The following is a 13,473-nucleotide window of genomic DNA, read 5'->3' on the forward strand; positions in this document are numbered from 1 at the left end:
AATTGCTGGCGGTGGGAACTGAACTGATGAAACAGAGGAAGGGGCGGTTGGCTCACACATAGAGAAAGCTTGTAGGCAGTGTGAGAGGGAGAATAGGCAGGTGATGAATTGGCCTTCATCAACCGTGGGATTGAGTTTACCAGCCAGGAGGTAATGGTACAGCTTTTTAGGAACTTGGTCAGACCCCACTTGGAATACTGTGCTCAGTTCTGGTCACCTCACCACAGGAAGGATACGGAAACTATGGAAAGGGTGCAGAAGAGATTTACAAGGATGTTGTCTGGATTGGGGAGCATGCCTTATGAGAATAAGTTGAGTAAACCTGGCCTTTTCTCCTTGGAGCGACAGAGGATGAGTTGACCTGATAGAGGTGTATAAGATGATGGGAGGCATTGATCATGTGGATAGTCAGAGGCATTTTCCCAGGGCTGAAATGGCTAACACGAGAGGGTGCTTAAGATGCTTGGAAGTGGGTACAGAGGAGATACCAGAGTTAAGTTTTTTACACAAAGAGTGCTGAGTGTGGACTGGGCTGCCAGCGACAGTGGTGGATATGATAGGGTCTTTTAAGAGAATCCTGGATAGGTACATGGAGCTTAGAAAAATAGAGGGCTATGGGTAACCCTAGGTAATTTCTAAAATAAGTACATGTTCAACATGGCATTGTGGGCTGAAGGGCCTGTAGTGTGTTGTAGGTTTTCTATGTTTCTAAAATGCCAGAGGAATTCAGCAGGTCAGGAAATACCCTTGGAAAGGAATAAAGAGTCACCATTTTGGGGCAAGACCCTTTATCAGGACCACTGAATCCAATGACTAAGGTATTGGCCACCCTACTTCTTTGAGCCATGAGTGGACCAGGCACCAGATAAAAAAGACCAATAGGCAGTGATTCTAGGACACTTCTTTTTTAAGACATTTTGCTTGTTAACATCCATAGATAAACATCAGTGAGAGGGAGAGAGAGAGAGAGAACAATTGAGAACTGAGTGCTTATCACTAACCTACTGGTGTTTTGCTCTTGATTGTGAGTACCACGCACATGTCTACTCAGGGTTTTAAATAATGGGCTCAGATTCAATGCTGTGGATGCATGGCTAGAATGTCAGAACTTTCTTTTGGCCACCTGTGTTTGAGTCTTGATTACATCCATACTTTCATCCTCATGATATTTGGGCCATTTCTTTCTTCTCACAGTCAACATCATCAACAACAGACTGCATTGTTACTTAACTGTGTGGGGCCTTGATCTGTACAAATCAGCTGCCATAGTTTCTACGCTACAACAAAGGCAGCACTTCAAAAGATACTTCATTAAGTGTAGTGTTTTGGGATATCCTAGGTCATTAAAAACTGTCACATCAATTCTCTTTCTCGTTCTTCCCGGTACTACTCCCTCCCTCCACCACCATACCAAAGATCCAATCAAAATTCTTCACAGCTAATACTCCATCTAATTTCTACTTGGCATGCCAGTGTCTAACTCAAAGACTACCCCAGGCGATGTCATGCCAAACCAGTAAACCTCCTTACCAACATACACTGAGTTAGGAAATAGAAACCTCCTAAAATAAAACACAATTACAAAGCTGATATTTTGCAGAAGCAGAACTATATTATCGAAAAGAAAATTCCTATTTCTGCTTTGTACAATGCAAAGAATGTGATAGCTTTTTTTTGGGTCGAGTACATTGCTTCCCTGAGTTGTTTATTCTGATGCAGTTTTAATAGATCTTTGAATTGAGAACTGCTCCCCCCCCCCCCCCACCAAAGCAAATCTCCACAGAGTTGATCCCAAATGTACTGATTCTGAGAGATTTTTCCCCTTTATTTAATGATTTTGTTTAAAATATTTATTTGTTGAGGGAAAAAGCCTTAGTTCGCAGTAAAATTGAGAATATGCTAATTGGTAACATTCACTAAGAGTGCCAGATTTTCATTGAATCTAACTATTCGGAGTCCACTTCTATTTTGGTCTTTATCCTGGAGGTCAGAATTAACCATTGCAGGGTTGGTAGAAATAACCTTTGATCATTTTTCCAAACTTTAGGGTGGAATTCAGCTGGTCTCTGGATCCTCTCTAGAACTTCCGTTCGCATATTTCATATAACAGGAGGAGTGGCAATGAAATCTAAGCCAGCACTGGAGCTTTCAGATTGAGAAGATCAGATGTCACTGAGCATAAATCAAAACAGTTTTAAAATAATACTATTCCTTGGAAATTGGTCATTCCTGTTGCTATGCCTCCTGGTCCATTTTTAAATTGTCAGACATGATAAATCATTTGAAATAGTAGCCTGGAAAGCTGGGAAGATCATAACCTTCTAGAAACTGCTTTAAAACATTCTGAAGCAATGCTTTATGGCATTTTTAAACAGAGCTTTTTTGCGCTCTGGAACAATGTTGTAGAGTGCCCCAGAACAATGCAAGGCAGTGTTCTAGAACAACATTTTGGGCCCTAGACTGATGCTTTATGGTGTTCTAAAGCAATGCTTTATGGCTTTCTAAAACAAAGCAGTAGAGTGAGAGGCCACCCAGTCCTTCAATCCACTGGTAGACTGTCCACTCAGACTGCTCACCCTTCCCACACAGCCTCTAAATATTTTCCAATGTTAATAATTCCTCCTACATTGTTGGGAATTCTACTCAGATTGGGATGTGCAGAAGATGATGTGTGAATGTGTGGTAGGAATGAGATTGGTGATTGCGCGTATTGACAATTTATGTTATACCTGCATGTGTACACTGGAGTCCCCTACAAAAGCATTCATTCGATACACATATTCCAGTTAAAATCAGTACAGTAATTCCAGACATAATCACAAAATATGATTTAACAACGTAGAGTGAAGATCAGGCAGGGGCTCCAAACATTCATTGTGATGCACAACCAGAATTGTATCACTTTCCTGGTAATACAATCTGCTTTTAGAGCACAACACATAGGGAAAAATATTTTGATCAGATCCCTTAGCTACATCTCTCATAATACCTCTGTCAGGTCACCACCTCAACCTTCTTCAATCCAGGGTAAACAAGCCCTGCCCATCCAATCTCTTCCCAAAACTAAAGTATTCCAATCCAGAAACATCCTGGTGGATCTCATCTGCAGTGTGCCAAGTTGTTTTCTGCAAACACTTCTGTGAAGCATCGTGTACAAATTTCTACAATTCAAGTGCAATATATTTGTTTATTGCATTGAATTAGCTCAATAAAGTATAAACACTCATCCAGTATTGTCTATGCCAGCATTCATATTTCAGAAATATTTATCTCTAGATTTTTAGAACGTAGAATCGTACAGCACAGGAACAAGCCCTTCAATGTACAAAGTTGTACCAAACTAATTAAGCTAATGACACCTAATTCCTTCTGCCCTTATATGCCCATATCACTCCATCCTCTGCACATTCATATGCCTGCTGAACAGCCTCTTAAACATCTCTAACATATCTGTCTCCACCACCACCTCTGATAATGCATTCAAGGCACCCAGCACTCTCTGTAAAAGAAAACTTGCCCCATATGCCTTCTTCGAACTTCCCCCTCTCACAAATAAATGAATATCTGCAGATGCTGGAAATCCAGGCAACACACACAAAATGTTGGAGGGCCTCTCATCATTTTCTAAACTTCTATCATGCGTCCCCTTCATCCTCTACTGCCCCAGGGCAAACACTCCAAGTTCGTCAGATCTTCTTTATTCATTATATATATATATATTTGGCCCAGTACATCACTGGTAAAGCCCTCCCAACCATTCAGCACATCTACATGAAATGCTGTCGTAGGAAAACAGCATCAATCATCTGAGATCCTCACCACCCAGGCCACGCTCCCTTCTCACAACTGCCATCGGATAGAAGGTACAATGCTTCAGGGTTCATACCACCAAGTTCAAAAAATGTTACTACACCTCAGTCATCAGGCTCTTGAATAAAAGGTGCTAACTACACTCCTTTCATCACTGAAATGTTCCTACAGCCAGCGATCTCACTTTCAGGACTCTTTATCACATTATCTCAAGTTCTCGTTATTTATTGCTATTTATTTATATTTGCATTTGCACAGTTTGTTATCTTCTGCACTCCGGTTGATCGTTCAATGATCCTGTTATAATTACTATCTTACAGATTTGCTGAGTATGCCTGCAGGAAAATAAATCTCAGTGTTGTATACATATATGTATTTTGATAATAAAATTTACTATGAACTTTGAACATTGGTACATGCTAATGACAGAGAAGGAAGCTATTTGGTCTGTTATATCTATGATAGCCCTCAGAGCATATTCATTATAATCTCATTTGAGTTCTCTGAGCTGATCCTTCTGCTCCTCACCTACACCTACACTGGGGTAACCATGGATGGTAGAAGCTACAAGCATAGGTTGGATAAACTTGGGCTCTTTTCCCTGGAGGCTGAGGGGACATCCAGAGTTTGACATGTCAAACACTAGAGAGCATGCATTTAAGTTGTGGGGGGGGGGGGGGGCGTAGTTTAAAGGAGAAGTACAGGGAAAGTTGTTTTGCCCAGAGAGTTTAGGTGCCTGGGACAGGCTGCCAGAGGTGGTATTGGAGACAGACACATCTATATGCAGGGAATGGAGGGGCATGGATATCACATGTGGGGATAAGAGATTTAGTTTAATTTGACACTGTGTTCAGCACAGACATTATGGGCTGAAGGTCCTGTTCTGTCCTGTACTGCTCTATGTTCTCTGTTAACCATTTCACCTACCGATACATTTTTGGGGTGAAATCAAAGCAATGGGGGTAAACCATCAGAGTCCCACAAGGAAGAACGTGCAAGCTCCACACATACAATGGTGGAGCTCAGAACCCAGCTTGGATCCCTGGGGCTATGAAACAGCAGCACTACCCGCTGTGCCGCTGTGTCACCCCATGCCACGTAGCATCACACAAGCCACCTGCCAATCCTTTCATCTTAGCCTTTCAGTGCAGCTTCCTTTTGCCAAATAGGGCTTTCAGTCTTGGCTATCCGAGTGTCTGCTAATCTTACTTTCAACTGATGAATTTTTATGAACAGTAACCGAGTCTACATTCCACTGTGCAATTATCATTCAGACCCGAGCGGTATCACAAGGAATGTGATTGGATATCTTAATCTGATTAAAACCCTGAGCTTGCAGTGTTCCTCTGCAGTAACGTTAAGACACCCTGCTTGATGGTGGAGCAGCAGAGAGTGAACAGTAGCAACCTCAACTATTCAACTACATCATCAAACCGCCCCCTAGTTAGTTCTGACAACCGATGAATAGAGTGTCCTGGCAGGACCCTGCGAGCGGATTGCCTTCTTTGTCATTTTAATCACAAGGAATTTGTGCTTGGGCTGCATTCATAAACTCCAGAAAGAGAGAAAGAACGGATTAAATTTAACACTGAGAAAATGCCGAGATCTTTTCAAGTGTCCGTATTTCCTTTCCGTATGTTTAGAGAGATTCCTTTCCCTGGATGGTCATGTAGTGATTATACTTGGATAGGGAGCATGATGCACGTGAGTCAGCTGTAAGTAAGGTTTAAGTCCGATCCGGAAACTTGCACAGTAACTCCCACTGCTCACCCACACACCACGCCCCCCACCCCCCAGGAACTTCCGGATCAACGCACGATTCTCATAGCACAATGCCGTGATTTAAAATTCATTCTCTCACATCAAGCAGAAGATACAAAAGCTTGAGAACATGAACCACCAAGGTTAAGGAACGGCTTCTACCCTCCTGTTAACAGACTTGCCATACAGAATATTGAATACAAAAAGAGTACAGCACAGGAACAGACCCTTCAGCCCACAGTGCTGTGCCAATCCAGATAAAAAGCAAATCAAAAACACCCAAACACTAATCCCTCCTCCCTACACAGTGTCCATACCCTCCATCTGCCTCACATTCATCTGCCTATCTAAACTTCTCTTAAAAGCCTCTAATGCATTTGCCTCTACCACTGTACTAGGAAGTGCATTCCAAGCATCCACAATACTCTGAGTAAAAAACTTACCCCTCACCTCCCCCTTAAACCCACCCCCTCTCACCTTCAGTGCATGCCCTCTGGCATTAGATGTCTCAACCCTGGGGAACAGATACTCTCTGCCTCTCATAAACCTCGATCAGATCTCCCCTCGGCCTCTGACGCTCCGGAGAAAACAACCCAAGTTTAATCAGACTCTTACATGCCCTGTAAACCAGACAGCATCCTGGTAAACTTCTTCTGCCCCCTCTCCAAAGCCTCAACATCCTTCCTATAGTGGAGTGACTGTATGCTAAGAGATGAACTCTTAATCTCTTGATCTCACAATAACATTGGCCCACAATGTTATACCAGACTCTTAAGCAACACTGCATTCTATTTAACCCTGCCCTCCTATACAGCCCATAACTCTCCATTTTTCTTTCATCCATGTACCTACCTAAAAGTCTCTCAAATTTCCCTACTATATCAGGCTCCACCACCACCCCAGGCAATGTGTTCCAGACACTTATCACTCTCTGTAAAAAGCCTACAGTAATTCTGAGCTCTCATGTTTCCTTAAGATCATCATAGCCAGGGATGGTAATGGGGACAAGCTCCCACTACTTATTAAATGCTCCCAATGGTGTGCGCCTCAAATAGCCTCTGACGACCATGTCCGGCTCCTGGCCTTCATGTGTGGCCTAGCTACCAAGTCTGGCCGAACCGTTCCTACTGACAGGAGAAGGGGTGAGGAAGGTTACTGCTTCCTTAAAACCAGTCACTTTGGGCAGATGGGGCTTGTCAGCCATGGTTGGTGTAGTCCCCCTGAAAGAGGGAGATGGTGAATGAAGCATATACTCTGTACTGTTTATTCATGAGCGACTTTACGGTGAATGAAGAATACAGCAAGTACTTCCCTCTCACCCCTTTACCACCACCCCCACCCCCACCCCCAGGCACTCTGGCAGGCATGAGCAATCAATCACATGCTGAAGACTGAAGGCAAGGTTTTAGGTCATTGGCAGATTCAGTGCTCCAAACTATAAGGAAATACCTGGTACACAGATTCTCAGATTTTTCAACTAAGTATAATTGCTTCTTTTTAAACTAATGGGGAAGGCTTCAGGAGTAAAGCCAGGGGGAAAACTCTGGAGCTGGAGTTCTTAAGGCTGTCCTAGGTTGAGTTCAAAGCTGACTGGCAACTCCTGTAATGCTGCTGGCACCAAACTGCAATGGACTCCGCCGTTCCTTTGAGCACATAAGATGCGTGAAGCTTGCAACATGGGCAACAGCTTGCTCTCCATATTGTATTGTGTATCTAGACAGGTAGGATGCAACATCCATGGTTAATCCATCCAACAGAGGCCTTAGACTTCTCATACAGTAAAAGATGAGTTCTTGATCTCTCAATCTACCTCATTGTGGCCCTTCCACTTTACTTGTCAACCTGCACTGCACTTTCTCTCTAAGCGTAACACTATCCTCTTCATCAATGCACTCAAAAAGCTGTGGGAACTCAACAAGTCAAGCAGCATCTATGGAGGGAAATAAACAGTTAACTGTTTGTTTCCTCTCCATAGATACTGTGGGATATGTTGAGTTCCTCCAGCATTTTGTGTGAGCTTCTCCAGATTTCTAGTATCTGGTGAATTTCTGGTGCCTCCACTATATTCTTCCTTTTTGCTACTTCAGTGTAATTAGGTAGGGGACGATCTGCCTGGATGGCACACTGAACAAGTTTTTCACTGTCTATCGGTAAGTCAATCCATATCAAATCCCAGCCCTTCTTTTCAGATTCCTCCCTCCCTCAGCAAGTCCAGAGCTCCATCTGACCTCAGTTTCATCACTCCACTATCGATGGTTGCTTCTGCAAAAGGCTCCAAAATTCCCTCCCTAAACAATGACTCATCACCTCCTGATATCCCTTTCATCTTTTTTTAAGGCACTTCTTTCACCTCACCTCTTTGATGTGTTTTTTATTCACCTCATTAAAACTTGCTTGATAGTGTTTCTGCGCTGCCTCATTTGACATGCTACTATATTCAAACTGCTACGTAAATGAAAACTATAGTTGCTCCTTTCTGTGGAAGAACCCTCACTAACTTTATTGTCTGCAACATTTTCTGGGCCAGTTGGATCAGAATCACAGAACTGTAGACATGCAGTGTTACAGAAGGAGGGCATTCATCCTGTATCTGTTGTCAAATATAGAACACAGGACATATAGTATAGAACGTAGAACAGTACAGGAAAGAAGTGCTGTGTTGGACAAATTAAACTAGATAATTAAACTACCTAACTAATCATTTCTGCCCGTACATTATCTGTAGCCCTCAATTCTCTGAGCCTCTCTGAATGCCTCTATTACACTTGCTTCCCTGGCAACACAATTCTGACTCTCTGTATACAAAACCTGCCCCACACATCTCCTTTGAGCTTGCCTCCTCTCATACCCCCTGGTATTGGACATTTCAGTCCTGCCAAATTAACAGCCCTATCAGTAATTATTATCCCACTATAGCAGAGTAGCTGAGAAGTGTTGGAGGCAGAGGGGTGACCTGACAGATATTTGTAACGTTATGAGAGGCATTAATAGGGTAGATAGAGACTTTTTCCCAGGGTGGATATTAAAGGGCATAGTTTTAAAGTGAGAAGGAGTAAGTTCCCACCCTGAGGTCCACAGACCCCTCAGTTAGTGGGAGGGATCTATGGAAATATTTTGGGAACCCCTAGTTTAGAGGAAATTCATGAGGCAAGTTTTTTTTAGACAGAGCTGGACAGGTGCCTGGAATAGGCTGCCTAGGAGGTAGTGGAAGCAGATAAAACAAGAAAGAGACAGGCACATGAACAGCAGGGGCTGGAGGGTTATGGACCACATTCAGAGAAATGGGATTAGTTTAGATTGGAGAAAGGGAAAGAGCAATCAAGCCTACCAAATACTGAAAGGCCAGGAGGAAGTGCGAGATGGACGTGGAGAGGATGTTTCCAATCCAAGAAGAGTTGAGGATCAGAGGGCACACCTTCACAATGTATGGATGTCCGTTTTAAATTTTGATGAGAATTAATTCCTTCAGCCAGGGAGTGTTTAATCTACATGAATGCATCATCGTATCTGCTCTGCCCAAGACTGCAACTAATTGCAGAGAGTTGTGGGCACGTGCCCTCTTTACCAATCAAGAGCCTGTAAAGAATTTCAGCACATGAAAATCAGCCTCGCCTCCATGGACCTTGTCTCACTGCCTCTGGAAAGCAGCCAGCATAATCCCACCCACCCTTGACATTCGCTCATCTTCCCTCCCCCAACAGGCACAAGGTATTGAACACAAGAGATGGTGCAGATGCTGGAAAGCCAGAGCAACACACAAAAAATACTAGACAGACTCAGCAAATCAGGTAGCGTCTATGGAAATGAAGGAACGGTCAACCTTTCGGGCCAAGACCCTTCTTCAGAATGGCCCAGAATTTCAACCTGCTGAGTCCCTCCACAATTTTGTGCAGAAGATACTGAAGCCTGATGGCATGGCAGCTTCTATCCCACTGTTTTAAGTCTATAGGATAGCCCCAAAATACAATGAAATGGACTCCTGACTACCTTGTTATGATATTCATCTGATTGTCTTCCTGCTCTTCACTTCACTTTCTTTATAACTGAAACACCTTATTCTGCACGCTGTTATTACCTTTCCTTGCATTACCTCAATGCACTTTCATCGTGGTTCAGATGGTTCAGATTTTCACTGCGCTTCTGGACATTTGACAATAATAAACCAATTTTCCAAACTATGGAATTCATTGCCACAGAGGGTGATGGAGGTCAAGTAATTGGGTATACCTGAGGCAGATATTTATAGGCTCTTGATTGGTAAAGAGGGTTAAGGGTTGTAGGGAGAATGGGGGTTGAGAGAGAAAAATCAGACATAATTGAATGGATTTGATGGCTTATTTCTGCTTCTATATCCTTTGGTCTTATGGATGGGGAGGTGGTACACAGGATCACAACAGTGAAGGTGCACCTACATTTGGTATCACATGCTATTGAAGACTCTTGCCATTCGTTGTCACCAGAAGTGATGTAAGAATTAAGAAACTGAATGAACTGAATCAATTTTCTTCAGCATTGATTGAATCAGGTCTTTATAATAATATGCCAAGGTAGTTTACAGAAGACAGAAGAATTTCAGAGTTGCATACTTTGATAATAAATAATCCTTTGAAACGGACATGTAGATCTGTGAAATGCAGATCCCAATCAGGGTATTCCCAATATCCTGTTCATCTCATTTGCCCCTTACTCTTCACTTAAAGTGAGCTTTTTAAACCAGTTCTTTTGAAGAGACTTCACTCTGAAACTTTCTCCCTGTATTCCTATCTTCACGGATGCACTTCCTGTTTTTATTCAGAATTCCATCATCTGCAGAACTTTAATGCTCGAACACTATTGCACAATTTGCTTGGAAAGCAGCAATGTTCTCAGTTACCTGCTAATATTTATCCTTCAAATTGCATTAATGGAAGCAGATGTTCAAATTATCTGTACTACTTCCTATATTACAATAGTAATGGAGCAAAAAATTATTTCAATGGCTTTAAAACGAATTAGTCTGTTTGTGGTTGTGCTATATGAAAGCAAGATCTTTACTGAAAACTGACTGGTATTTCTACCAAAGCTCAGATGATATGAACCGCAGCAAGAACAGCCACAAGAGACTTGGAACGGGTAACGATTTTTGATACTCCAGCACCATCTATCGTTCACTTTAGATAACTGAGCATTAGATCTAATGGCAGCAACAAACACTCTGCTGGAGGAGCTCAGCAGGTTGAGCAGCATCTCTGCGAGCAACGGAATTGTCGACGTTTTGACCCTTTCACGGATACTGCTTCACCTTCTGAGTTCCTCCAGAAAACTGTTTACAGTTCAGAGTAAACCTATTCTCAAAGTACGCATACGTCACCATATCCTGCCCTGGGATTCATTTTCTTGCAGGCATTCACAGTAGAACAAAGAAACACAATAGAATCAATGAAAAACTACACACACCAAGTCTGAAGGACAGTCAATGTGCAAAAGAAAACAAACTCAATCTGACCCTTTGAGTTCCCCCAGGTTCTTGTGTGTAGCCCTTTCATTGGAAATCTGGCAGTAACAAACAAGCTTTGAACTGTTAATGAAATTTATTGTGTCTTCACTTGCATCCTTTATTTCCTTTCTGTTGGGCTCATTATTGAGGGATAGTGCGGAGGACACTAAGACACCAGTATGCAGGATGTTCAATCGAACTTTATTGATAATGCTGCTTGTACAATATGTGAACTCCTCCCATGTGGGGGTGGCTAACTGAGTGACACAGGAATAACCTATTAACTACCACTACATCTCCCCTTCTTGAAAAAAAAGAAAAGCTAGGTATGTACTGTATTCCTTGTCCATATAACTGCATTGAAATTATAGTGACTGAAATTGAGCAAGTCAATTCGCTTTACTTATAGCACGTAACGTTTGGTCCTTACAGAAACATAAGAATTTCCAACATTATAACCATGTTTTCTCCTGTTCTTAATAGTTTCTCCCTCTCTCTGTTTTTCTCTTTTTTTTAAGAACAGCCTCATTTTGTGAAATATCTTCACGTTAGAACTCTCTTTAAAAAACGCTAAATCTAATGGAGATAAACTACCTGAACACCCTGACAAAGTAAAAGGATTATTCTGCCTCTTCTGTCACTTGCCCTAACTTATTAGGCCATGGAGTATATCTCTGTGGTGCAGCAAATAAACAACCATTTCTCATATAGGTTCCTGAAATTGGAAGTGTTGGAGCAGTTAGAAATTCTTGAACAGGCGAGTCCACCGCAGAGAAGTGGTCCTCGTCATAAGGATCAGGCCAGTCTATTTCTTTCTCTACCTTTCATGGACTTGGAAGGTGCACGAGCGCACACCTTTTCCACCTGATTTCACCTTGCCATCACAAACAATCCTGGTGCAAGCTGCTGGACTATGGGTCCTTTGGTGGATTGGTCTGAAACCCAAACAGCTTCACCATTCCTGGGCAGCGACAAAGCTTCTGCTCTGTGAATGAGATCATGCATGCACTTTGTTTCCTCACTGTGAGTCGTCTCAAAATTTCTCACTTTGTCTAAGTACAGTAAGCGAGGTTGGAGAAGGGCAGGCAGAGCGGGCAGGCTTGTTCTCAGACTCCAGCCCATTGACAGCCCTGATGGACTGTAGTCATTCGCAAGAAGTGTGGAGTGATAAGCTAACAGTGCTTTGTAGGGATCTTTTGCCGTCGGTAGGTGATTCTTAACAGTTTTCTCTGCCCTTTCCCATTCTCCATTTGCCTGTGGGTGCTGTGGACTGCTTGTCTGGTGTTTGAACTCATAGTCCCTGGCAAAGGCTTTGAATTCTGAGCAGCTGAAATGTGGACCGTTGTCTGCCAGAAGAGTATCAGCTATTCCGTGGTGAACGAATACATCTCTCAGTTGCTGTAAAACTGCTGCTGAGGATGTAGAGGACAGCCTGGACACCTCAACGTCCTGTGAGTAGTAATCCACACTGAGAAGGTATTTGTCTCTTCTCAAATCAAAAAGGTTCTTGCAACTAGTCTGGGAATTCTGTGGAACAGAGAGGGTCAACATGATTTTTGTGCAGTTTTCTGCATGTTTCACAGCTGTGTGCTCAGACTAGGCCACCTCACAGATTGCCTTGCTTTTAGGCCGCCTGGATGTCCTTGGCGGATTTGACTGATCATTTTGGTGTGCATAGAAGCAGGAATGACGAGGTTGGAGTCTTTTAGCATCAAACCATCAAGAATGTCGAGTGTGTCTCTTTCAAGCCAGTAAGGTCTGAGTTTGTGAACAGCTGGCCATCCATGCTCACGGTTTTGCCAGACCTTGCAATTTGAGATTTTGTCCTTTTTCAACTCGTGCAAATTTCATCCAGTTTACTCTGTGATGCATGAAAGCTTTCACGTACTGGATCTAAGTAGACGTTGGTATCTTCTTTGAGAGTGGAGTCAGCTTCCGTCCGTTCACTTTTCATGGATTCTCAACAGCGTGTCTAGTGTTGTGAAAGATTTGTGAAAGATGTGCTCAATGTCATAAGAGTATCACATAAGCCTCATTCTGAATCTTTGCAGATGTGGAGGTAAGTCATCCAAGTATTTCGAGCTGAGGAGGCTGACAAGTAGCCTGTAGTCTGTTTCAAGTAGGAATTTAGTGCCTATCGAGCAACAGCTGAAGTTTACAGAAGCCCACGCGAGAGCTAGAGTCTCCTTTTCAATTTGGACAAAACACTTCGCTAGGAGTCAATGCTCTTGGTGCATATTCCACCAGTTTCCATACACCACTGCAGATTTACATGAGCACTCCCCAGGCCAAAGGAATAGACATCTGCTGAGACCTTGTCAGCATTGTTTGGATCAAAGAACGCTAATGTTGGTGGAGAGATAAGCTCTGCTTTAAGTGATGAGAATGACTTCTCCTGTTGTGCACCCCAAGGTCCAAACTTGTCT

Source organism: Hypanus sabinus, chromosome 5, assembly GCF_030144855.1.
Source record: "Hypanus sabinus isolate sHypSab1 chromosome 5, sHypSab1.hap1, whole genome shotgun sequence".
Classification (NCBI taxonomy): Eukaryota; Metazoa; Chordata; class Chondrichthyes; order Myliobatiformes; family Dasyatidae; genus Hypanus; species Hypanus sabinus.